Source organism: Schistocerca cancellata, chromosome 8 (genome assembly GCF_023864275.1).
Source record: "Schistocerca cancellata isolate TAMUIC-IGC-003103 chromosome 8, iqSchCanc2.1, whole genome shotgun sequence".
NCBI lineage: Eukaryota > Metazoa > Arthropoda > Insecta > Orthoptera > Acrididae > Schistocerca > Schistocerca cancellata.
In genome coordinates, this window is record NC_064633.1 from 432,525,530 (window position 1) to 432,549,638 (window position 24,109).

Sequence of the window (24,109 nt, forward strand, 5' to 3'; positions counted from 1 at the left end):
ACGAAAGTGAAAATTTCAAAACGGAACATCTTGTTCATCAGTCAATTTAGACGTAGAAACATCTGTTGTTATTGTGGTTTTCAGTCCGGAGACTGGTTTGATGCAGCTCACCATGTCATCCTATCCTGTCGAAATTTCTTCGTCTCCCAGTACCTACTGGAACCTACATCCTTCTCAATCTGCTTAGTGTATTCATTTTACCAACCACGCCGCTCTCCAATACTAAATTGGTGATACCTTAATGCCTCAGAACATGTCCTACCAACCGATCCCTTCTTCTAGTCAAGTTGTACCACAAATTTTCCTTCTCCCTAATTCTATTCAATACCTCTTCATTAATTATACGATCTACCCATCTAATCATCAACATACTTCTGTAGCACCACATTTCAAAATCTTCTATTCTCTTCTTGTCCAAACTATTTATCGTCTATGTTTCACTTCCATACATGACTACACTCCATACAAATACTTTCAGAAATCACTTCCTGACACTTAAATCTATACTCGATGTTAACAAATTTCTCTTCTTCAGAAACGCTTTCCTTGCCATTGCCAGTCTACATTTTATATCCTCTCTACTTCGACCATCATAAGTTATTTTGCTCCCCAAATAGCAAAACTCATTTTCTACTTCAAGTGTTTCATTTCCAAATCTAATTCCCTCAGCATCCTCCGAGTTAACTCGACTACATTCCATTATCCTCGTTTTTGTTTTGTTGATGTTCATCTTATATCCTCCTTTCAAGACATTGTCCATTCCATTCAACTGTTCTTCAAGGTCCTTTGCTGTCTCTGACAGAATTACAATGTCATCGGCGTACCTCAAAGTTTTTATTTCTTCTCCATGGATTTTAATTCCGACTCCAAATTTTTCTTTTGTTCCTTTACTGCTTGCTCAATATACAAATTGAATAACAGGCTAAAACCCTGTCTCACTCCCGTCCCAACAACTCCTTCCCTTTCATGCCCCTCGACACTTATATCTGCTATCTGATTTCTGTACAAATTGTAAATGGCCTTTCGCTCCCTGTAGTTTACCCCTGCCACCTTCAGAATTTGAAAGAGTATTCCAGTCAACATTGTCAAAAGCTTTCTCTAAGTCTACAAATGATAGAAAAGCAGGTTCGCCTTTCCCTACTCTATCTTCTAAGGTAAGTCGTAGGGTCAGTACTGCCCCACGTTTTCCAACATTTCTACGGAATCCAAACTGATCTTCCCAAGGTCAGCTTCTACCAGTTTTTCCATTCGTCTGTAAAGAATTCGTGTTATTATTTTGCAGCCGCGACTTAAAATTGATAGTTCGGTGATTTTCACATCTGTTTAACACCTGCTTTCCTTGGGATTGGAATTAATATATTCTTCTTGAAGTCTGAGAGTATCTCGCCTGTCTCATACATCTTGCTCACCAGATGGTAGAGTTTTGTCAGGACTGGCTCTCCCAAGGCCGTCAGTAGTTCTAATGGAATGTTGTCTACTCCTGGGGCCGTGTTTCGACAGAGGTCTTTCAGTGCTCTGTCAAACTCTTCACGCAGTATCATATCTCCTATTTCATCTTTATCTACAGTCTCTTCCATTTCTATAATATTGTCCTCTAGAACATCGCCCTTGTATAGACCCTCTATGTACTCCTTCCACCTTTCTGCTTAGAACTGGGTTTCCATCTGAGCTCTTGATATTCATACAAGTGGTTCCCTTTTCTCCAAAGGGCTCTTTAATTTTCCTATATGCAGTATCTATCTTACCTTTGTGATATATGCCTCTACATCGTTACATTTGTCCTGTAGCCATTTTGCACTTCCTGTCGATCTCATTTTTGAGACGTTTGTGTTCTTTTTGCCTGCTTCATTTACTGCATTTTCATATTTTCTCCTTTCCTCAATTAAATTCAATATATCTTCTGTTACCCAAGGATTTCTACTAGCCCTTGTCTTTTTACTTACTTGATCCTCTGCTGCCTTCACTACTTCATTTCTCAAAGCTACCCATTCTTCTTCTACTATATTTCTTACCCCCCCCCCCATTCTTTCCAATCGTTCCCTAATGCTCTCTCTGAAATTCTCTACAACCTCTGGTTCTGTCAGTTTATCCAGATCCCATCTCCTTAAATTCCCACCTTTTTGCAGTTTCTTCAGTTTTAATCTGCAGTTCATGACCAATAAGTTGTGGCCGGAGTCCACATCTGTCCCTGGAAATGTCTTACAATTTAAAACCTGGTTCCTAAATCTCTCTCTTACCATTATATAATCTATCTGAAACCTTCTAATATCTCCAGGCCTCTTCCATATATAGAAAATTCTTTCATGATTCTTGAACCAAGTGTTAGCTATGAGTAAGTTATGCTCTGTGCAGAAGTCTACCAGGCGGCTTCCTCTTTCATTTCTTACCCCCATTCCATATTTACCTACTACGTTTCCTTCTCTTCCTTTTCCTACTACCGAATTCCAGTCTATGACTATTAAAATTTCGTCTCCCTTCACTATTTGAATAATTTCTTTTATCTCATCATACATTTCATCAATCTCTTCGTCATCTGCGGAGCTAGTTGGCATATAAACTTGTACTACTATGATAGGTGTGGGCTTCGTATCTATATTGACTACAATAATGCGGTCACTATGGTGTTTGTAGCAGCTTACCCGCACTCCTTTTTTTTCATTATCAAGCCTACTCCCGCATTGCCCTATTTGATTTTATATTACCTTGTATTCACCTGTCCACGCGTCTTCTTCCTCCTGTCACTGAACTTTACTAATTCCTACTACATCCAACTTTAACCTATCCATTTCCCTTTTTAAATTTTCTATCCTACCTGCCCGATTAAAGGATCTAACATTCCACACCCCGATCCGTACAACGCCAGTTTTCTTTCTCCTGATAACAACGTCCTCCTGAGTAGTCCCCGCCCTGAGATCCGAATGGGAGGCTATTTTACCTCCGGAATATTTTACCCAAGAGGACGTCATCATCATTTAACCATACAGTAAAGCTGCATGCCCTCAGGAAAAATTACGGCTGTATTTTCCCCTTGCTTTCAGCCGTTCACAGTACCAGAACAGCAAGGCCGTTTTGGTTTGTGTTACAAGGCCAGATCAGTCAATCAACCAGACTGTTGTCCCTGCAACTACTGAAAAGGCTGCTGCCCCTCTTCAGGAACCACACGTTTGTCTGTCCTCTCAACAGATACCCCTCCGTTGCGGTTGCACCTACGGTACGGCTATCTGTATCGCTGAAGCACGCAAGCCTCCCCACCAACGGCAAGGTCCATGGTTTAACGTAATTCTATTTTTGGGTCTCTGACGTTTTTCATCTCCAACTAGAAAGCAATTACGTAGTATTTCGGAAATTTTTAATATAGTCCATCCACTGCAAAGTCTCAGATTAATTTGTTCTTATCTTTTGCTTCCAAATATCGAATGTACATTCCACTAATTGCAGGATGTTGACAACAAATAAATTTCGTGCGCTTCACAATGTCAAGTGTCACCTATTGTATGACCAGAGGCATTGTAATCTGTCGTGGCTGAGGGAAAAGTTCGTACATATTTGGTGCTCGCTAGACATGGATCATTAAAAATAACATGACAGAGCAACACTAGGCCTGCACTAATTCATTTTTTGTATCCTGCATTGTCTGACACTACGCTAAACACACGCGAACGCCGTTGGCTTGCGACAGCAGCATTCACGTCACTCAGTAACTCGAGTTTACTTTTGAACGGAGATAGACATCGGTATCATTACCATTTCTAAAACTCTTTTGTACTTTTAGCTATTCCACTGCGAGACAATGTATGGTCTAAAACGTAGTTAACAGTAAGCTACCCAAAATCAAATATTTTCACCTCAAGAAAAAAATGGTTCAAATGGCTCTGAGCACTATGGGACTCAACTGCTGAGGTCATCAGTCCCCTAGAACTTAGAACTAATTAAACCTAACTAACCTAAGGACATCACAAACATCCATGCCCGAGGCAGGATTCGAACCTGCGACCGTAGCGGTCTTGCGGTTCCAGACTGCAGCGCCTTTAACCGCACGGCCACTTCGGCCGGTCACCTCAAGATTTGTAAATCAAGTGCACATGGCGGACAAATAGCGTCATTTCACAGTGACTCTTACGAATTCTGAAACGGGAAGTCCTTAATTAAGAATTTAAGACGTTGCTCTACCAAGTGTACAAAATAAGAGTTTTTAACCGCATTCTTTCTACAAAATCGATTGACAAACGTAACGGAAACAAAAAAAATTGAGAATAACGTAGGCTTTTTCTTTCTGCATGAGCAAAGTAAAGCTTTGAAGGAAAAGATAAGTCTATAAAACGATGTGGCGTATTCTTATACACTGCCAAGTGGTTTCACAACATGAACAGCTGAGAAGTCGATTTTCACTCTTTTCGTCGTTCGGGCCCGATGCGCTTTGTGAAAACTTAGGACGGTGGCCGCTGCCGCCTGGGCACGGATGGGTGAGTACATACCATCCCTGCACGTCCCTGCACGTAATACGAACGCAGCCAAAGAGCTCCATAGTGAAATTTCTGTCAATAGAACAGACATGCCAGTTCAGGAAAAGTCATGATAACTTTCTTATTTCACAGCAAAGGCCCTCTGCTCAGTACTTTCTAGAACGTTGTACCACAATTAACGCACTGCGGTACGAGGACACTTAGCAAAAACTGGAGCGTGTCATCAAGTCCAAACGCCCAGGAGTATTGACAGAAGACATCATTTTATCGTAGAATAATTCCCACTCATATTTTGCCAAGATTATTTCAACTAGGCCGCGGAAGTACCTGTGATAAGCCCTTTCATATCCTCCATAAGGTCACGATGTCACCCCACACCATTTTAAAATTTTGGGGTATTGAAGAAGGACATTTGTGGCCATCAGTCTGCTACAGAAGAGGAAGTGCACGCCTTGGTACAATAATGGTTCCTTAGGGCACTGCAAACATTTTTCCATGAAGGTACTGATCGCCTTGCCCCACAATAGGGTAAATATATTAACGGTATTGGCGGCTACTATTGACATAATAAACAGAGCAGGTAGAATATCTCTTGGAATGAGGGGTTTTAGGCGAACGGAGTGGTCCGCCCTTTATCCCGAGTTTAATCCCATCGGGCACGTGTGGAATGCGTTAGAGGATCGTATTGCAGCACGCTGATATCCACTAAATACCATCCAGCAGTTGTCAAGTGCGAGAGTGGAGGGATGGAACGTCCTGCCACCAGAAGTCTTTACCAACTTTGTGGACAGCATAAAAGCACGTCGCAGAGCATTCATTGCCATACTAATCACATACAATGTTAAAGATCACGTCCCGCCTTTTCTATCGTCCAGGGGACCATCACGGAAAGCGGTACTTCAGTCTTATTGTCATTGAGTAAAAGTGTCATCTCTGTTCGTCTCATTGCGTGTTCCTTTCAGTTACCATCTGCTGTAACTATAGCAATTCTTTCAACCGTATTGCCGAGTTTTCATTGAGCTGTCTTATTTGGCTGTGACGCATCATACGATAGTTACTTTGAGCTCTAAGTTTTGGACACAATGCGGTGGAAAGTTCACTGTCTCTCGTCGTACCGTTCACTACAAAAATTCCATCTACCTCAGTACGGCGCCTGATCACCAGCCCGTTTCTCTGCACACGTAGATACTGTTCAGACGGCGTTAAAAGCAGCGTTGAAGGAAAACACCGTCAATACTTACGTTTGCTAAGTCCGCGTAAACTCTGGTAGCAAACTATCCTGTAACATCTTATTACAATTATCGGGTGGAGGGCGATTGCTTCATCTCTGTAGAAAAATGCGAGAATTTTGCAACAATTTCTTTTATTTCTTTAAGTTCAAAATAAAACTTGCCATCAGCCCATATTTAATTAACGAATAATATCACTGTCCACAGCTCACAGATCAGACAACCCAGTACACACACAAGGCAGCCAGGAATGTACTTAAGTTCAACCCCAATTATCACACGATTTAGTCATTACTCTGCTAACATATGCGAGCTTCCCAATCGGTCATTTTTCAGTGGATATCTAATAAAGAAATTGCTCGCCAAATATTCCATAGACGAATATGAAGCATGTCACGCGGAATTTTACAAACGCCGGAAGTTCACACGCTGTTCTCTTTCCAACAAAAAAAATCCAAAAACTTCCAAACTTCACGAAACGGCCCGTAAATGCAACTGCTATTACGGCCACACAATCTGGGCGCGATAAGCCAATTATTTCTTCATTTTACACATAATAAAGATGGAAGCGTTCAACATGACCTGCACGTCCGATAGAGGCCTAGCGACTGACTCACTGCCGTTCCTTCCAGGGCCTATAACTACTTGCAATATGTGGGAAAAGCTTAACTCTGATTGGTTGTTCAAAACGACCAGCCAATCAAATCAGTCCTTCGAGTTCTTTCTCGCGCCAAATCTGGCCTGCGCCAATCAATATTCACAGATGCGTTTCCGTCACTTCATCATGCAAATCTTAATACAATATTTAACAAAACCAAAGGAAAAGGAAACAAATCTTGAAATGACTTTCGAAAATCATTACTCTGCAAATGGCTATTCTGGCTGGTTCCTTAACGTATGTCCCACATACACACTCTCACTCACTCTCATTTATTCCCACAACGACATAAGACACAAACAATGATCTGTTCTGAATTTTATATTATGAAAATGAAAATTATCTAACGTTTTTAATTATGAAAAATCCTAGTAAATTGACATGACATTTTGTGAACCCCAGTAATGACTCCAGATGATACTAAAAGACAAATTGTTATGAATCATAACTTACTTTAATCTTACAAGTGAAAGTATGCCAGTTAGAAATCTGAGATTTTTTAGACATATTTTTAATAACAAACGTCAGTATATTGGTTTTAACTAAATTGAGCAATATTTTGTTTAGATTCTTAGGGGCTTGAATATTCTGTCGCTCGAATTGACACAGGTACCGCTTCCCACGGCTAGGCTAGCGACAGGTGCGAATGAGTCACGCTAAGATACAAGCGGCTGTTTCCATCACCGCCAGCGGCTCCAAAGCTACGAGCCGTACTGCAAAGAAGCTTATTGCAACAAAATGCTATTTCGTATTGACTCGCGACGTTACAACCAGTGTTCGCACACCATTATTTAGCATTTGTGTAGACGCTCAGACGTCATCGCAGACTTTAACAAATAAGGTGTTACAGCATAGCAACTTGACGGAATACTACCAAACCCAGCATTTATAAACCTTTTCAATATGTTGATTAATATCTTATATCAGTGCAAGTTGGTATTCGGAACTTTAAGTTTAAAAAAATGCCGTTCCTACAGATTACGAGTGATGCACGTGATGGCTATTTGCTATGTGTAACGTTACTGGAACACTTAAGGTGTAAATCGAAAAATAAAAAGCCCAACGGTCATACACGTACAGCTTATCGCCATCTTTTGGACTTTGAGAAAGATAAATTCACTGGTATAAGGATCAATGGGGGCTCTTACCCACAAATCGTACCGACAGTTAGCTATAGTACTATGACTGCTGACTTAGTTTTGGCGAGATGGGCTCAGGACAACGTGGCAAGAAGATCACAGACGGGTCGTTCCAGAAATACGATGACACTGTCTCTGACGAGTAGACGGTTGACAACAGCTAGAATATGGAACAGGGGTACAACAGAGGGTACTACGAACGATGATGAATGTAGTGGACGCTGGGTTGAAAATTCCAGTCGACACGCTCGCACGGTGTGAAACCATAGGTAAACTGGGATATTGAGTGGCGTAGTGTGGTTTTCAACTATGGACGTCTCTTCTTTTTATGACAGATAGATGCGAACGTGTCCCTAGGTTGCCTGGTAAAAGGTTGCAAGAAAAAACAATTTTCAATACCAGTATATCACTGGAATCATGGTTTGGATTGCTATAGGATATGACGAGAATGGTATGGTAAAGTTGAGGAAAGATTGAACGACCGCCAGTATTCGGTATGAATAGTAAGCGCTGTTATATTCTTCAAGATCAGGGCTTATTACAGCAGGATAATGTAAAATTACGTAGTGCGATTCTTACCACAGACACATGGAATAAAGTATGATCCTTCACTTAACTGCCCGGTCGTCTTATGTGTGAAACATATCATGTCTCAGATTCTAGGGAAGACATTTGCTTTCATACCGGTCTCCCGCCAAGAATCTTCATGAACTGTCACAGCAACAGTTTCAGGCATGGCAATAAATTCCTCAAGTTAACATTTAAAACATAAGTGCGTCCGTACCACAAAGAATACAAGAGGGCATTCGTGCCCGTGTGGAAGACACCTTATAATGATGTTGTCGGTGTACATCGCCTCCGAACAGAACGAAACTTTGCCTAATTCATACTCATTTTGTAAAGACTGATAAATATCGGACTGGTTCTTCACGGTGTAACACTTGGCAGCTCCGTCGGCGCGTATTCCAGAACACGCAAGTTTACAGTTGCCAGTACACTTGTCCTACGATTTTCAGAAACACCATTACACACACACACACACACACACACACACACACTCGCGCGCAAACAGGCATACAGACACGCACGCTCGTACAAAGACATTCACACTTGTATAAAATTGTTACTAACGACTTCAAAAGTGCCGGCCGCTGTGGCCGAGCGGTTCTAGGAGCTTCAGTTCGAAACCGCGCTGCTGCTACGGTCGTAGATTCGAATCCTGCCTCGGGCATGGATGTGTGTGATGTCCTTAGGATGGTTAGGTTTAAGTAGTTTCAAGTCTAGGGACTACCTGGGGGAGCATCGTTAGTCAAAATGGGGCTCTGCCCCTTGGACATCAAAATTAGAGAGCAGGCTGCGTGGTTCTGGGTTAAGAAAGGAAATGTTACGAAGACAGAAGAGATTTTAGGCACTGGGGCTAGGGACAAGGGTGAGATTCGGCAAAGGGGTGAACAACTATGGCAAGAACTATGGGAGACGGATGAAACAGGGCGTAGCACATATGAACTTATTCCAAACATTAGGGAACGATTAAAAATGAAATACTTTGAACCCACCAGAGGACTAATCCATTTTATCACTGGACATGGGCCATACCCGACATACTTATGTCGTTTCAAGAAAAAGGCCACAACCGCGTGTGAATGTGGTGAACCAGAGGATACTCCCGATCATGTGATATACGAGTGCCCCCTCTTCAATGATGTTGCATCCACACTACGTGACCAATTACCTGACCGTAATATATACCACCTAATAAGACAAGAAGACACTTTTCAAACTCTTAATAAACTAGCAGATGAGGTATCACGAAAAGTGCTAAAGGAATACCTGAGGGAAATAAATTAACATAAATTTAAGTAAAACTGGAGATATACTAAATACCAAACACGCGCCCTACTCCTATACCGCGCGTGGATAGGCCGACTTCAGTAGTCTGGAATCCGCCACGTGCGGGACTAGGGGGAGTGGGAAATAATATCACGGACTAGACAAAGCAACGGAATCGACTTAGGTTAGAACTAATTAGTAGGACTTAGATTAGGAAATTAGTGTTAGGAACCTGCAGCGAATAAGAACTTTGCCTGCCCAGTGTCAGGGGCACGCCCATCGGGATTAGCTGGATGGGCAAGGCAATAAAGTAGGTTTATATATATATATATATATATATATATATATATATATATATATATATATATATATATATATATATCTGACACAATTTGACGCTGCAGGCAGTAGAGTTAGTTAAGATCTTAGATATTAAAAACTAATGCTTGTAAGAATTTAGCTGCCCATTGTAATTAGAGTATAGCTATAGCTCACAATCAATTAAATTATAATGAGCTGCAACTGATATTAACAAACTTACAAATTAAGACCCACTAATCATATAAGAAAGTGGGTTATGCTGTACAATTATTATTGTTGTTGGTTAAATAAAGAATTTAAAAAAACAGGTCTAGGGGACTGATGACCTCAGATGTTAAGTCCCATAGTGCTTAGAGCCATTTGAACCATTTGACTTCAAAAGTAACGTATTGCTGCATTATAATGATAGCGTCCTGAGGTACACAATAGTAGCATCAAGGTGTATGTGGTAGCAAGGACAGGCCAAAAGGGAGACTGAATATCATTCATGTTGTGAACTTTCTCTTCAATAAAACATAACATGCTAGGTAAGTTTTATTAAACATCTATGCTAAAACACCTGCAGTGGCACTGACTACTATGAAACAGAATAATTATAATCATACAAATGCACCATATTAATTAAAAGCAAACAAAAAACACAATAAAAACCATAGCAGTAAAATAAAATAACTAAAAATTATTTCCAAAAAAGCCGGAAGTGTGCAAGACACGCAAGAGAAACGTCCAGACAAACCTGATGTTAAATATTGTGTCCTGAATCTTACAAATAGTCAGTGACAATGTTCATGAAATTAGCAGATCTTAAATCTCAGTGTGTTCGGCAATTCAAAGACCAACAATGCTTACAAGGAATAAGATTAATAACCCTCAGATGGCAGAGCCGCACTTGCGTGAACGCATTTACGTAAACAAGTCTATTAATTATTCATCTGGAAAACTATCTGATTAGCACTTCAACCATTTACATGAGTTAGAAATAAAAAAGGTTTAAAAAGAGAACCGCAGTAGGAGCACAATGATTAACACGCCTGGGCCCGTCAACAGCGACAACGGATTGTTGACGACTGGAAACATGTTGTCTGGTCGGACGAGTCTCGTTTCAAATTGTATCGAGCGAATGGACGTGTACGGTTAAGGGGGCAACCAGATGAATCCCTGGACCCTGCATGTCAGCAGGGGACTCTTCAAGCTGGTGAAGGCTCTGTAATGGTGTGGGGCATGTGCAGTTGGAGTAATGTGGGATCCCTGATGCGTCCAGATACGACTCTGGTCAACTGCATCCATTCATGTCCACTGTGCATTCTGATGAACTTGAACAGTTCCGGGAGGACAATGCAATACTCCATACGTTCACAACTGCTACAGGGGGGCTCCAGGAAAACTCTTCTGAGTTTCAACACTTCCGATGGCCACCAAACTCCCCAGATATGAACATTATTGGCAGGGTCTGGGGTACCTTGCAATGTGCTGTTCAGAAGAGATCTCCACCCCCTCGTACTCTTACGGATTTATGAACAACCATGACGTGTTATGGCACTTCTGTGTGCTCGCGGGGGCCCTACACGATGTTTGGCTGATGTAGCCGTATTTTGGCTCTTCAATGTATGAATGCTTGCCGCCACAAATCCGACACCTTAAAGCAGCCTACTAGGAAGTTGAGACCGAACTTCAGAAACGGGCGTTAAATAATGAAACAAATACAGTAGTTTTATAGGAGGCACTCACCACGTTCCGGCGTAGAGCAAGAAGCGGAATCACTAACCAGAAGCCTGATATGGAACCGCACATGAAACTTGAATAAACAGCCAGAAATGTACCGAACTAAACTTGGAAAGTCACCAGACATAATTGTACAGCGATCCAGGAAGGACGGTGTGAAGCTGATACAGAACTTTCACACAGCGGCTTCCAGCCGTCTGCCTCCAAGTCTGGTCGCTCACTGAAGCCCAACAAAACGTCCCATCCTAGGGTACGCGCACCACACGTCCGAAGGTCTGCACCCGGCCGCTACCGGGGTAATACTGGTTGGCAATTCGGGGACCCACCTGAATGTCCGTTCCTTGTATCGCTGCTACGCTCAGCACCAATGACTGTTAACTGCCGAACTTGTACTATCCGTCAACTGCCGGCAAGGTATTCTCGCCTTGCCGCCAGGTTCCATCTCAGCCGCCACACCTCGACCTAACTGTTTCACCTTCACGGTCTCACTGTCACAGCTCTCGCCATCGGATGCGCGGCCATGCCCGTACCGACTCCAGCGCCGTGGCCAGCTGCGCTAGTTATTTATTTCTAGTTTCTGCTACCAGTCACATTTTTATTTTATGTTTAATCTAACACAGTGCAACGCGTTTCAAACATGTTCTGTTCATCTTCAGGTGTTTATACATACATAGATGTATACATACAGAGAAATGTTACTTAAACTACATTAATCTGGAAATCTTTGTCCATTGTGTCTTATTGTAGAGGCTGGTGTGGAATTTGGGTGGGGGGGGGGGGGGTGTGGGGGTGGGAGTGGGGCAGTGTATGGCAAGAAATCAAAATCAGCAATGTATTCTGCTGGTTTTCTTCCTTGTGGTTCACTACGTATGATTTCACAGCCTGTAAGTGGAAGATAATAAACACCCTCAAGAATAAAAGCTCACATGGAATTGGTGGCATCTCCAGCAGGATAATAAAAGCTTGTTCCACAGAAATAAGTGGGGTTCTTAGCCACATATGTAACAGCTGTCTGAAGCAGGGTATTTTTCCAGATTGACTCAAGTATGCCATTGTTAAACCACTGCATAGAAAATGGGATACATCTGATGTCAACAAGTGCCGCCCAATCTCTCTTCTGACTGCCTTATCCAAAATTCTTGAAAAAGTAATGTATTGTAGACTATCTTCACAACGTTGTAAAAATAAAGTTTTTACAAAATGTCAGTTTCTTTTCCAGAAGGGTTTTTCAACGAAAAATGCTATATACACTTTCACTAATAAAATATTAAATGCCCTGATTAACCTAAAGTCACCCATTGGGATTTTTTGTGATCTATCAAAGGCATTGTGTAAATCATGGAATACTTCTAGATAAGCTCTCGTACTGTGGTATGAACCGGACAGTGCTCAAATGGTTAAAATCATACCTAACTGGAAGAGTGCAGAAAGCTGAAATAAGCAGTTCACATAAAATGCAAAAAACTGGTGATTTCTCATACCGGAGAAAAATCAAGAATGGGGTGCCGCAAGGTTCGGTCTTGGGTCTTCTCCTGTTCTTAATATATATTAATGACTTGCCATTCTGTATTCACGAAGATGCAAAGCTGGTACTTTTTGCCGAAGACACAAGTATAGCTATCACACCCGACAGACAAGAATTAACTGGTGAAATTGTGAACGATGTTTTTCAGAAAATCATTAAGTGGTTCTCTGCAAATGGGCTCTCATTAAACTTTGACAAAACACAGTATATACAGTTCCACACAGTAAATGGAATGACACCATTAATAAATATAGACTTCTATCATATATCGGTAGATAAGGTAGAATACTCAGAATCTCTAGGTGTATGCATTGAAGAGGGGTTGAACTGGAAAAAACGCACTGAGGATCAGCTGAAACGTTTGAGTTCAGCTTCTTATGCTATTAGCATCATTGCAAATTTTGGCGATATACATCTGAGTAAATTAGCTTACCACGCCTATTATCATTCTCTGCTTTCGTATGACATCATAATCTGGAATAACTCATCATTGAGTAAAAGAGTGTTCATTGCACAAAAGCGTGTAATCAGAATAATTGCTGGAGCTCATCCAAGATCATCCTGCATACCTTACTTAAAGAGCTAGAGATCTTCACTGTAGCCTCACAATATCTATATTCACTTATGAAATTTGTTATTAACAAGCCAAACGAATTCAAAAGTAATAGCAGTGTACATGGCTACATCACTAGGAGAAAGGATCATCTTCACTACTCAAGGTTAAATCTAACTTGGGCTCAGAAGGGGGTAAATTATGCTGCCACAAAAGTCTTTGTTCACTTACCTAATAGCATCAAAAGTCTGACAGATATCCATAAACCATTTAAAAGGATATTAAAAGAATTTCTTAATGGCAACTACTTCTACTCATTAGATAAATTTTTGGATATAGTAAGTGGCTAATTTCCCCAACCCCCACAAAAAAGTTAAAAATATTAAGTGTCATGTAATATTTTGAGTAGTGTAATGTCTTGTATAGACACCTTTTATTAACCTGACACGTTCCACATCATTACGAAGTGTCGTACTCATGATCTACGGAACAAGTACTAATCTAATCTAATCTGTATAGGATGCAGACAGATTTGCATGAGTTATGCGTTACGGAAATAGTGTGAAAGGCTTTTATGACAGTTGATCACTTACGATTTCATCATCTTGCTGCTTCACTTGCATCACTGGTGTAATGGCGGACCTGTTGATTGACATTACACTATTGCACATTGTATTTTGTCACTGATTGCCAACGTAATTCACTGCACAAATGTGAGTTACTACTGCTGATTTGTTACATTTATCAAGCCTGTAGCAGTCTAAATGTCCCTTCAATCGGGTTCTGAAATTTATGCCTGTTTCACCGATATAATATTTATTACATTGGCTGCAGGTAATTTTGTAAATGCCAGATGCGTCAAGACCTCCATCTGGTGGTTTTATATTGTGAATAAGCATCCTACTTAGGTTGTTGTTGGTGCTGAAGCTGATTTTTACTTGTGTGTTTTTGAATAGTCTTGCTAGTTTTTCAGATACTATTCCAAGATATGACATTTTTGCACATTTGACTGCTGGGGAACTGTCAGTTGTGAGTGTAGTTTGATGTTGTTTGTTCAGTTTCTTTTTTATATGTTGTGACATTGTATTAATTAGAGAACGATCATATCCATTGTTTACGGCAGTGTATTTTATGGTTTCTATTTCTTGTTGGAGTTCTGTATGTTGAAGTGGAAATTTGTGTGCTCTGTACAGCATTGATCTATAAGCAGCTTTTTTTTGGGAGGTGGGATGTGTGGAGTAGTTTGGTATAGTGGTGTCAGTGCCAGTGGGTTTACTGTAAATATTGAAAGATACCTTTTGGTTCTGTTTTGATACACTCCTGGAAATGGAAAAAAGAACACATTGACACCGGTGTGTCAGACCCACCATACTTGCTCCGGACACTGCGAGAGGGCTGTACAAGCAATGATCACACGCACGGCACAGCGGACACACCAGGAACCACGGTGTTGGCCGTCGAATGGCGCTAGCTGCGCAGCATTTGTGCACCGCCGCCGTCAGTGTCAGCCAGTTTGCCGTGGCATACGGAGCTCCATCGCAGTCTTTAACACTGGTAGCATGCCGCGACAGCGTGGACGTGAACCGTATGTGCAGTTGACGGACTTTGAGCGAGGGCGTATAGTGGGCATGCGGGAGGCCGGGTGGACGTACCGCCGAATTGCTCAACACGTGGGGCGTGAGGTCTCCACAGTACATCGATGTTGTCGCCAGTGGTCGGCGGAAGGTGCACGTGCCCGTCGACCTGGGACCGGACCGCAGCGACGCACGGATGCACGCCAAGACCGTAGGATCCTACGCAGTGCCGTAGGGGACCGCACCGCCACTTCCCAGCAAATTAGGGACACTGTTCCTCCTGGGGTATCGGCGAGGACCATTCGCAACCGTCTCCATGAAGCTGGGCTACGGTCCCGCACACCGTTAGGCCGTCTTCCGCTCACGCCCCAACATCGTGCAGCCCGCCTCCAGTGGTGTCGCGACAGGCGTGAATGGAGGGACGAATGGAGACGTGTCGTCTTCAGCGATGAGAGTCGCTTCTGCCTTGGTGCCAATGATGGTCGTATGCGTGTTTGGCGCTGTGCAGGTGAGCGCCACAATCAGGACTGCATACGACCGAGGCACACAGGGCCAACACCCGGCATCATGGTGTGGGGAGCGATCTCCTACACTGGCCGTACACCACTGGTGATCGTCGAGGGGACACTGAATAGTGCACGGTACATCCAAACCGTCATCGAACCCATCGTTCTACCATTCCTAGACCGACAAGGGAACTTGCTGTTCCAACGGGACAATGCACGTCCGCATGTATCCCGTGCCACCCAACGTGCTCTAGAAGGTGTAAGTCAACTACCCTGGCCAGCAAGATCTCCGGATCTGTCCCACATTGAGCATGTTTGGGACTGGATGAAGCGTCGTCTCACGCGGTCTGCATGTCCAGCACATGTCCAGCACGAACGCTGGTCCAACTGAGGCGCCAGGTGGAAATGGCATGGCAAGCCGTTCCACAGGACTACATCCAGTATCTCTACGATCGTCTCCATGGGAGAATAGCAGCCTGCATTGCTGCGAAAGGTGGATATACACTGTACTAGTGCCGACATTGTGCATGCTCTGTTGCCTGTGTCTATGTGCCTGTGGTTCTGTCAGTGTGATCATGTGATGTATCTGACCCCAGGAATGTGTCAATAAAGTTTCCCCTTCCTGGGACAATGAATTCACGGTGTTCTTATTTCAATTTCCAGGAGTGTATTTTTTGTCAAGAAAATGTATTGTGTTGTTTTCTTCCTGTTCAAGGGTGAATTGTATATTTTTGTGTAGGCTATTGAATTTGTTAAAAAGGTTTGTCACTTCATCCTCTGTGCCATCAAATAGAATGAGGGTGTAATCTACATATGTATTATACAATTTAACTTTGATGTTATCATTTAGTGTTATAACTTTATTCTCTATGTAGTTGAAAAATATTTCAGCATGCCACTGAGAGGGCTTCCCATTGCTAGTCCTTGTTCCTGCTAGTAAATTTTATTGTTAAAAGAGAAGTAATTATGTGAGAGCACTAAATTAAGTACATCTACAATTTCTATGATTTCTGGTTTGCTCATTGTCTTGTCTCTCGATAGGCTAATTCTTATTACCTCAACTTTTTCATCTACAGGTATACTGCTGTAGAGGTTTACAATACCTAGGGGCAGAAGCCTTGCTTGAGGTTGTCCTTTCAAATCTTTCAAACGCTACGTCTGTCGGTTGAGGAGCAATGGCGCGAACAGCTCGATCGAGGATGTCCCGAGATTCTCGATTGGGTTTAGAGCCGGAGTGTCTGGTGGCCAGGGGAATACCGTAAATTTTGCCTGGTCCTCTTCGAACCACTCACGAACACTGCGAACTGTGTTATACTCCATTGTCCGGTTTGTTGGTCGACAACATCATGCCGAGGAAATACAAATTGCATATAGGGGTGGACATTATCCCCAGGGATACTTCTGTTTATCAGTCGTGCCTTACAGAATGGCGGGATAACCCAGGGAATGCCACGGAATGATTCCTCAGACCTTAGCTCCCCGTTCTTCGGCCTGGACCCTTCCGGGATCGTTAAACAACCGTACATACCAACGGCCATGTTCCCAATGAAGCACGGAACATAACTCACCTGTAACCACACAGTTGGTGTACAACTGCAGTAATGGCTTGGCAAATTCGATCCTTCGTAGTCTACGAACAGCAGCCAGCGTGGATGCATGAACCAGGCAGCTCCTACAGAGACCATTACGTAGCAACGTTCGCCGAACGGTCGTTGAAGTGATACCACTGGTAGGGCTTTGGTTCATCTCAGCCATAAGTTGCACGTTTATTCTCCAGTATACATCTCGTCGTTTCATATATGGCCCGTGGTGCACCATAGTTGCCAAGGCGCTGGTTTTGGATAACGACATTTTGTCACGCACGGTGCCTTTAACCATGGCAGCACGCGAACATAAATTAACCGTTTCGGAAATGCTTCCAACCTTTTTCCTAAACGGAATGATCATTCCGTTCTGGACGTCAGGTAAATCTCTCCGCTTTCGCTTTATGGCAATGAATGCCCTCTTTTCTGTGTCCTCGGGCACGATTCATACGCCCACCATGCCTATTGCTGTCAGCTGCTGCCTGTGAGTGATTACTGCACGTTGACGTTCAACATGGGCGATATGCTCATCAGTACTACCGGACCTTATGTAAGGACCACTAGATGATAGTCGTTACAATAACAATAGCATTCATACTCTATTAAAACCTCACATCTAATCGAAAAACATCAAGGAGACATGTCTTGTAAAGCGCAGCTATAAATCATACACGCTTGTTCATGGACAGCTGCACCCGAGAAAATTGTAGCGGTCCGTCACAGAGTAGAAATACTAATGATTGTTCTGTACAAACAACACATTTTCGTAGTACATCATTGTCTTATGCCACATGCCGCTTACCACCTTAATATCTATGAGTTGGTGTCACACATAAGCAGCTATTCAGAAATATCTTAGTTCAGCTGTCAAGACGTAAGTCATAAAGAGATCATGTACATTTAAACTATATAAATTCGTTACAATTTAACTGACATATATAGTGTCGAATACCAAAACTAGTATCTTGATACATAAAACTGAAGTATGCGTTAAATAGCACGCCCCTTCCTGTTATCCAGCGTGGCTTCTGTCCTAGTTTCTCATCTGATGAACAGTACTGACACTTCATCCAGCTTCTATTCTACCACCTTAAACACTGTAAATCCACCATTTTTGTTACTCTAGTCCTAGAGAAAGTCTACGACCGCGAAAAGTATTCCGTTCTCCCTTACAAACTCCAGACATGCGCACTTCCAGTTAAATAAACTACTGGCCATTAAAATTGCTACACCACGAAGCTGACGTGCTACAGACGCGAAATTTAACCGACAGGAAGAAGATGCTGTGATATGCAAATTATTAGCTTTTCAGAGCATTCACACAAGGTTGGCGCCGGTGGCGACACCTACAACGTGCTGACATGAGGAAAGTTTCCAACAGATTTCTCATACACAAACTGCGGTTGTGATGCGTAAGGAGGAGAAATGCGTAACATCACGTTTCCGACTTTGATAAAGGTCGGATTGTAGCCTATCGCGATTGCAGTTTATCGTATCGCGACATTGCTGCTCGCGTTGGTCGAGATCCAATGACTGTTAGCAGAATATGCAATTGGTGGGTTCAGGAGGGGAATACGGAACGGCGTGCTGGATCCCAACGGCCTCGTATCACTAGCAGTCGAGATGACAGGCATCTTATCCGCATGGCTGTAAAGGATCGTGCAGCAACATCTCGATCCCTGAGTCAACAGATGGGGACGTTTGCAAGACAACAACCATCTGTACGAACAGTTCGATGACGTTTGCAGCAACATGGACTATCAGCGCGGAGACCATGGCTGTGGTTACCCTTGACGCTGGACCACAGACAGGAGCGCCTGCAATGGTGTACTCAACGACGAACCTGTGTGCACGAATGGTAAAACGTCATTTTTTTCGGATGAATCCAGGTTCTGTTTACAGCATCATGATGGTCCAATGTTTGGCGACATCGCGGTGAACGCACATTGGAAGCGTGTATTCGTCATCGCCAAACTGGCGTATCACCTGGCGTGATGGTATGGGGTGCCATTTGTTACACGTCCCGGGCACCTCTTGTTCGCATTGACGGCTCTTTGAACAGTGGACGTTACAGTTCAGATGTGTTACGACCCGTGGCTCTACCCTTCATTCGATCCCTTGGAAACCCTACATTTCAGTCCTGTACGGGCCTTTCTGGATACAGAAAATGTTCGACTGCTACCCTGGCCAGCACATTCTCCAGATCTCTCACCAATTGAAAACGTCTGATCAATGATGGCCGAGTAACTGGCTCGTCACAATACTCCAGTCACTACTTTTGATGTACTGTGGTATCTTGTTGAAGCTGCATGGGCAGCTGTACCTGTACACGCCATCCAAGCTCTGTTTGACTCAATGCCCAGGCGTATCAAGGCTGTTATTAAAGCCAGATGTGGTTGTATTGGGCACTGATTTCTCAGGATCTATGCACCCAAATTGCGTGGAAATGTAATCACATGTCAGTTTTGATATACTATATTTGTCCAATGAATACTCGTTTGTTATCTACATTTCTACTTTGTGTAGCAATTTTAATGGCGAGCAGTGTATGTTAGCATTATTGCGTACTTCCTACCTAGTCATTATTTTATTTTGAGTTTAGTCATAATACATCAAATTGTTATTGTGGACAGAACTTTAATTCTGCAGATCTGTAGAGCAACCCCTTCATTTCTCACTTACGTTAATGATACTTTCCTTTATCAAATTAATTGGTATCAAATTAAAATATTGCAGGTGCCAAACTCTTTTCTGCTCCACTTGCAGGGTCGATTACAGCCAGTTCGCGTTTCTTCTTAATCCATGGGCAACAGCAAAAGTCGGAGTTAGGAACTGGTGGGTGGGTGTGGGGGGGGGGGGGGGCTTAGAGCATTATTTCCATATGAAGATTCTAGAAGAATTTAGTGTTAAATACACTGCTAGCCCCGGCAACTCGCATCATTTCACGAGTGTACCGTGAATATTAGGATCCGGTAAAACATCGAATATCCGATATCGTTGGGACCGAAAAAGATCCTGCAAGAACGGGACCAACGACGACTGAAGAGAACCCTTCAACGTGACAGAAGTCCAACCCTTCCACAAATTGATGCAGACTTCAATGTGGGGACATCAAAAAGCGTCAGCATGCGAACCATTCAGCAAAACATAATCGATACGGATTTTCGGATCTGAAGGCCCACTCGTGTACCCTTGATGACTCCACGACACAAAGCTTTGCGCCTCGCCTGGGCCTGTCAACACCAACATTGGACGGTTGATGACTGGAAACTTGTTGCCTGGTCGGACGAGTTTCGTTTCTGAATGTATCGAGAGGATGGACGTGTACAGGTATGGAGACAACCTCATGAATTCATGTGCCCTGCATTTCAGCAGGGACTTTTCAATCTAGTGGAGGCTCTGTAATGGTGATTAGGGTATAAGCACCCTTTCTGATCACATGCATCCATTCATGTCCATTGTGCATTATGACAGAATAGGGAAATTCCAGCTGGACAACGTGACGCCCCACACGTCCAGAATTGCTACAAAGTGGCTCCAGGAACAAACTTCTGAGTTTGAGCACTGCTGCTGGCCACCAAACTCGCCAGACATGAACATTATTGAGCACATCTGGGATGCCTCACAATGTGCTGTTCAGAAGTGATCTGCAACCCCACGGCCCTGCAGGATTCATGGTGTCAGTTCCTTCAGCACTACTGCAGACGTTATTCGAGTCCATGACACGTTATACTGCGACACGTCTATACGCTCGCGGGAGACCTACACGACATTAGGCAGGTGTACCAGTTTCTTTGGCTCTTCATTGTGCTTCGAACTGACCCTCAACCGGCAACTAACGTGGAAGTCTCAGGTACTAACCAGCCAACAGAAAGCCCTTAATAGACCAAACCACCCTTCGCTATTCTCCACAGCTACGAAACCAGGATCTGAACCATCCTTTGCTATGCAATGCGTGTCCCATCAAAGTACCGTAATTCCCTCCACATCCTCGAACGTCATGGAATCCACCTGACTTTCCTTGTTCATTTACCTTCCCCCATATAGATTCACTACCATCGCATCAAATGCCAACCTTTCCCCACGCATTTCGAAAACCTCCGCATCTATTATACTGCCCGCAACCTAGATTCCAATAACCCCACAGTCTACCCTCCGATCACCAACCGTGGTATGCTGTCGCTTTACAAACACAAATCACCATCCCTACAACTTCATACACTCCATATTCTCTCCCAACTCAACTTCAACCAAGTCCCGCTCCCAATGAGATACGACCGGATGTTTACCCACCTGTCACCTTTAATGCTCCTGCAGTTATGCCCCTCTACATCTGGGCTCTTCTCCCCAATTTCCTTTCCTTCCATCCCCATTCTTTCTCTCTTATTAACCACTAACCTGCTCACATGTCAAACTTCTCTTCACCGTCTGTCTTTCTCAACTTATGTCTTCCCACTATCCTACCTTTACCTCCATATCATTCCTACCTAACAGACCCCTCTCTTTTCTAACTACATTCATCAACCCTACGGACCATATTATCTCTTCACGAAATAATAGCGTCCCAGAGCATGTCCTTCAGCTTGTAAATGGAAGTGTAGTGTTTGCTTGCTTTCCCTTCAAAGAATTACTACCGTGCTGCGAGGTTTTTAAAATGTATATGTTTTTGTTTTTGGCTGTCCGAGGATGAGTTTTGATTTAAGATGAAAAAAAGAGAAACATTCATAGTGTTCTCTTCCTCTCATCTTGTTTTTTATCTTTTTTCTTGAAAAAAAAAGGAAATACTCTCAAACAAGTCGGGCCATAGGTATAGCCTGTGATCTGGTAACAGTTCCACAGAATTACACTTTGCTACAACATTAAAGCTACCCATAGTGTTCCCTAAGAGGGACTAACTGAGAGATACTTACAACATGCAGCAGTATGACACATTTACGCTCAGGTTTCGAGTTGTAGCAACAATGTTTGGAAACTTAGCTTCCCTGCAATCTCAGGTGCACCTGCTAACTAGCTGATATAACCATTAATTGTCAGTATGTGCCTCCCATTTCGGTGTGTAAGGATAGGACAAATACAGCGCGCAGCTGAGATGACGTGCCGATGTGCAATGGCGAAAGCACTCCGGCAGAACACTTAGCTTGATCACCGCGGCCACTTTACACGAAATTGCAGCAGCCACCTCCGGTGCTCGGTTACCGCACACAGCGTTTCACTGCACTCTCGTCTCAAAGTGGTTCCTGAAGTTGTGTGCCCGCCTGCGAAACAACTACTCATTATCAAAGGCCGCTCCGGGACGCCCGTTATTAATTTACTGGAAACTTTCTCCGTGATTTATTGCTACCAAGTTTCTCCTTTCTCCCCCCTTTCACGGATACTGCAATAATTTCCTCCTAGCCGGGTAATTACCTGTCGTCGCTCTCTGCGAGAAGATCAAACACGTTTTAATAACAAGACAGCGTGGTGGTGCTTGCTTGCTGCTCAGCTGTTCGCCGCGAAATTTCCGCCGTCCACGCCGCGGGCCATTTTGCACCTGATTGCCTTTATTAAAACTGGTGCCGCGAAATAATGGCGAACCCGCCGGCACGGCGACAGCGGTCCGCAGAGCGAGAATAAATGTAGCGCTGCCCTCCAGTGAGCACGCGAGAGGTTGGGGTGGGTAAGGGGAAGGTGAGAGAGCGGAAGGGAGAGAGGGGCGTCGATTGGGAAAAAAGGGGGAGGTGGAAGAACAGCGCGTGGGTATATCAGCGGATGGAAAAAAAAATTAGCATTCATTATTAGCGGCCGGTGCGGATAATTAAAAAATGTTGGCCGCCATCTAATCTCGTTCCAGCCAGGTCCGCTCTGCCGTTTGGCGCAACCGGCGTCGAACATCAATTGTCATAAATCGCCCTGAACCGGCGCAGCGCATTTATTTATTAGCCAATTACTTGGGTTCTAATTACCTGCGTAATGGCGCCAGCTGGGCTAAGCGAGCTTGACGTCGTTGTAGAATGTGACCATCTCGTAGCTACAGTAAGGGTGGCGAGGCTGGGCCGTCAGCAATCGCTGATGGCACACCCTCGTGCTGACTGTCGTACCTGGCATTAGGAGGAGTAGATGGGATAACATATTTTGAGAAAGGTCTGTAGAAGAATCGATGAAGACCACTGCCGGCAATTGTCAGGCTTCCTCATCAGTTTCAGTCTCTGCCTAATGAAGCCTTCGTCTGCGCCAAATTAAACTCGTTTACTTCCCTTTCTTTACCGTGGAAAAATATCCCAAGTGTACTCTGGTTCCACTCCAGTTTAAGACGAGCATGTATCGCGACCAAATGTTTGTGCACTTGGGAACATAGTGACGCATTGAACGACTACTTGAAGTAAATTCTGAACGAGCAAAGTGTAGCAGTGAGAGATTCAGAAGGAATAGGAGGGTCAGTTCTCTGACCGGCCAAACAAATAAAATATTCCCTCGTTTCCTGAAATCGCTACCGCTTTGAAAGGGACATTGCAAAATTTCTTCCTAAGTACACTTTTTTCGTTTCCTTATATCCTTCCTTGCTAATGGCTGGATTGCTACTTTTGAAAACGCCGTGGTTGTCCTCTGGTAAAAGTATTGTTTTGTAGTTCCGTGAAACAGCTTGAACCAAAGGGTGGATACTTACTTTGAAAACGACATGGCCTACTTTACTAGAAAAAAAGTTTTGTATTTTACTGAAACTGCTTCGGAGAAATGGTTGGCTGGTTACTTTGAAACTGACATGGTCTTCTTCCTTGCCAGAGTTTGTTCAATTACTTATTAGCAAATCGCTCAGGTTCTAAAGGTATCTTTGTTCATAGGACTATAAACATAAATCTTTCTTGCATTCCAACATAGAGTTGTTATAGCAAATCTGTATTCCTTGTCCCAGCGTACTCCTGATCCGAGAAGTCTAACAACTGGCTCTAAATATTTGTACTTGTGATTCTTTTACCTACTCACCCGACAAGATGAAAAACGTACCCGTTTCTCCCCGAACGTAATTCCC